Consider the following 4,613-nt stretch of genomic DNA (forward strand, 5'->3'; position numbering starts at 1 on the left):
CTCAATCATTAACATCTAAATATCTGCAACCCAAGTAAGTACACCTTACAGTGAACATGTCCAAAGTGTTCCCAGGGTATCAATATTTTATTTGACCACCATTATTATCTAGCACTGCTACCCCACTCTCTGGGGCATGGAATTCACCAGAGCAGCACAGTTTACTATTGGAATCCCCTTCTACTTCATGATGACATGAAGGACTTTCACCTTACGCTTGAAGGTTGGATGCCCCACGAGCAATCTATTGGGTTTATGCCTGGAGGTACTTGTTCAGTCCATCACCTTTACCTTCAGCTTCTTTTTTTTTGAAAACCAGTCATTATCATTGGTCAGGTTCAAACTCGAATATGTTCACCACTCCTGATTGGTGGAACAGCAGGTGATAAGGTCCGTTAATTAAGGCATTAAGGCCAGAAAAGACTGGAGTTTGGGGGAGGGTGAGATACACTGGCTGAGACCAAGAAAATCCCTGCATGGGATTAGAAACACTTCCATAAATCATTACTGTCTGTGAAGACAGTTTACTCTGCTGTGTTCAAATAATGCAGTTTGAAGCTTTTTTATCAGTATGACCATCCAAAAACGCTTCTCTGGGCCAGAGCTCACATAAAATGAACTGAAGCTAATTTGAAGTTTTTTTCTGCCATGTATTAGTGCACAGTTCAAAAATCAGCATCTTTGATGTTATAAGGTTGCATTATTGAGTATATGGTTTGGACAGCTCACACTCAAGAAAAGTTTAGAATAACATATGCTTCCATTAAGACAGTCTCATTTAGGGAAGGCCTTACATATTTCTGCAATACAATACTGAACCACATACTGCATCAATCACAACAACATGGCTTCACAGAACAAAAAGACTGGGTAAACTGATTAGGTCAGTCTAGAGTTACTGATATTTTCACTTATCTACATGCTTGGTTTAAGAAACACACATAGAAACACAAACCTTGAAAGTGAGGTCCAGATATTTCTTGTAACTTTTCATCTTCTTTTGGGCTCTGTGGGTTTAATAGAAAATCTACATTGTGATGAATAAATAAGTTACGGTGTACTCACATTTACACACAAACAGCAGTAATCTTTACAGATAAAACATAAATTAGAACAATCTTCAACTATTATCTATCATCCCATGGAGGTGTAGATATGGAAACATACTCAAAATGTGGAAAATCTAATAACAGGCTGATCCAACTTCAGTGGAAATTCCTCAAGACAAGTTAAAATGAGGCTCAGTAGTGTGTGTGGCCTCCACATGCCTGTATGATGCTCCTGATGAATCGGTGGATTTTCTCCTTAGGAATATTCTCCTAAACCTGCATTAAAGTGTCAGTCGTCTCCTGGACAGTCTGCGGTATAATGTGGTGTTGGTGGATGGAATGAGATGATCCACCAACAACATGATGACCAGTTGTGGTGAATTGGATTCAGGTCTGGAGTACAGGCAGGCCAGTCCACAAAATCAATGCCTTCATGAGGTCTAGCATTGTCATTAGTAGGAACCCAGGGCCCACTGAACCAGCATATGGTGATGTTAAAAAACGTGAGCTGGTGGTGGAATTAGACAAATTTACACAATGACTTGAGAAGCCCAGGAGAAATCTGGGAGCAATCATTTTCTTCAGTCTAACCCAATATCTCATTAAAACTATTCAAACTAAAACTACTAAAATTATTTTGCTCAATTTATGTTTACTTGCATCAGTTCTAATAAGATCTGGAAATTGTACTTATTGCTGGATATAATTGGTCTTACATAATAAACCTAGTTCCCTAAAACATCTTTACACTACTGTACTGAATATCAGCTCCACTGATCATATAGGAAACTTTATAGTTCTATAATTACAGACTGTAGTCCTGTATCTGTTTCTCTGCACACAGCTTCTTTTACCCAGGACAACAGAGCATGTGGGTGAATCATTCTCTACACTGCAGTGGGGTCCTGAACATTGAAGAACAGGACAATAATTGAAAGGAGAATAATTATATATTATTATAATAATTATGTACAACAGCCTATAAACTGCAATGGGTATTTTTAAACTTTATTTGATGGACATTGTATATGTATGTATGTGTGGAAGTGAAGATCCTACTGATAACATCCATTCTTCTAATATTTGCACTACAACCAGCAACAGAGGAAATTTGAGGAGATATGTGAAGATGATAAAATGGGTAATTTATGGTAAAAGAATCTCTGCATTCTTTAAGTTTAAGTTTTACTCACTGTGGGTCAGAGGTCATATCTTCACTGCTGAAATCAGGAGGATGATTTATGGATGCGTCACTCTTCAAAGAAACACAGCTGGGCTCTAGAGAAGCTCCTCTCTGGGTTTCAGTTCTGTTAACATTAAACACAGTGAAACTCCAACACACAGCACATCTTTAATAAAGATCAAGACCTGAAGAGCTTCACTCTCAGAACAGAACAGTAGTTTAGTGCAGTGATGTACCGAGACCCAGAGCTTCCTTCTCCACTTCTGAAGTGTAGAGGTTTCCCCATGGACCGCTCACTCTTCATAGAAACACAGCTGGGCTCTGGAGAAGCTTCTCTCTGGGTTTTAGATCTGTTAACATAAAACACAGTGAAACTCCAGCATTTACACAGTGAAACTCCAACACACAGCACACCTTTAATAAAGATCAGGAACTGAAGAGCTTCACTCTCAGAACAGAACAGTAGTTTAGTGCAGTGATGTACAGAGACCCAGAGCTTCTTCCTCCACTGCTGAGATTAGGAGGATTCCCTATGGACCGGTCACTCTTCATAGACACTCCACTGGGGGCTGGAGATGCTGCTCTCTTCCTCCTGAAAACAAATCTTCACGATGATCCATGATGGGAGTAAAGTGTGGAATAAAGTCTGAGTTTTTAGTGTTATTATGTAAAGCTACTTACTCTGGGTCAGAGGGTCGTTCTGCACTGCTGGAGACGTCGGCCCCCATTCTGAAGAGTTTTACTTCATACACTCACAGCTGATCACTGAAGATCCGTCTCTCTGTGTGAACAGATCAACCATTACAAATAAACACAGAGTACTGAAATACTCAGCAGGGTACTGAGCGTAATCTTCTATAAATAAAAAGAGAACTCCAATATGTTTTGCTACTTAATTCAGTTCAATAAATATATTTTGCTAAAGAGTACCAGTCTAAAGTGTTGTAACTGATTACAGTTTTGTTTGCTGCGCTATCAGTTAGCATTCTATTAGCACAGAAGCTCACCAGGACAGGACCAGTAGAAAATGGATAAACTTTATTAGTATAATATTATTATAATAGTATAATCATTATCAGCAATGAATTTTTGAATTTTTAATCAACTAAAAATCTGAAAAGTGTGATGTTCAAAAGTATTCAGCCCTCTTCACTCTGAAACCCCAAAATAAAATCCAGTGAAATCAATTGCCCTCAGAAGTCACTTAATTTAACTTAGTTAATAAATTCCAGCTGTGTGTAATTTAGTCAGCTAAATTAATAATAAATACAGCTGTTCTGTGAAGGTTCTCCACAGAGATAAACTTGTGTAGAAGCTTAAAGAAGGGTTCAGTTATAAAAAAAATATCCCAAGCTTTGAGCATCCCAAATATCACAGTACAATCTATCATCCAAAAATAGAAAAAGTATTCTACAACTGTTGTTCTACAAACCCACCAAGACATGGCCATGGTCCACCCAAACTGACAGATCGAGCAAGGAGAGCACTGATCAGCGAAGCAGCCAAGAGGCCCATGATCATTCTGGAGGAGTTGCAGAGATCTACAGCTTAGATGGGAGAATCTGTCCACAGGACAGAATGTGGACAGATTTTCCTTAAGTCCTGCACTTCACAAATCTGACCTTTATGGAGTGGCAAAAAGAAATAAAACATTGCCACAGCAACCATGTAGAAGAAGGTGCTTTGGTCAGATTAGACCAAATTTGAACCTTTTAGCCTAAAAGCAAATAGCTTTGTGTGGCAGAAAAGTAACACTACTCATTACCCTAAATGCAGCATCAGGCTGTAGAGAGGCTTTTCTTCAGTAGGGACAGAGAAGCTGGTCAGAGTTGATGGGAAGATGAATGGAGATAAATACAGGGCAATCATAATAGAAAACCTGTTGGAGGCTGCAAAAGACTTAAGACTGGGAAGGAGATTCATCTTCCAGCAAGACAATGACTCTAAACATACAGCCAGAGCTACAGTGGAATGATTTACATCAAGGAATATTCATGTGTTAGAATAATCCAGTCAAAGTCCTAAAGACCTTAATTCCATTGAGCTTTTGTGGCAAGACATGAAAACCTGGGTGACCTTGAGCTGTTTTGTAAAGAAGAATGGGGCAAAAATCTCAGTTTCTAGATGCTCGAATCTGGTAGAGACAACCCCCAATATATATCAATACTACTAAGAATTGATATAGGGGGGCTGAATACTTTTGCATGTCCCTTTATTGAGACTTTTATTTGAATACATTTTTGAACCATAATCATTTTGAAAACCATGTCTCATTTTCGTTTGACTGCACAATTATGTGCTACTTTGTGTTTGTCTATTATTTAAAATCTCATTAAAATACATGCAAGTTTGTGGTTGTAAGGTGACAAAATGTGAAAAGG

General features: G+C 38.5%; 1 long non-coding RNA gene across 1 annotated transcript; it reads right to left on the minus strand.

Moving 5' to 3' along the window:
• Positions 1–2,338: 2,338 nt before the first annotated feature.
• Positions 2,339–3,010, minus strand: LOC125787731 (uncharacterized). Its single transcript, XR_007429507.1, has 3 exons — positions 2,914–3,010; positions 2,647–2,824; positions 2,339–2,398 (listed from the first exon to the last, which is right to left on the minus strand). It is a non-coding gene; the product is annotated as an uncharacterized LOC125787731 (long non-coding RNA).
• Between the last annotated feature and the right edge of the window lie 1,603 nt (positions 3,011–4,613).

Source organism: Astyanax mexicanus, chromosome 25 (genome assembly GCF_023375975.1).
Source record: "Astyanax mexicanus isolate ESR-SI-001 chromosome 25, AstMex3_surface, whole genome shotgun sequence".
NCBI lineage: Eukaryota > Metazoa > Chordata > Actinopteri > Characiformes > Acestrorhamphidae > Astyanax > Astyanax mexicanus.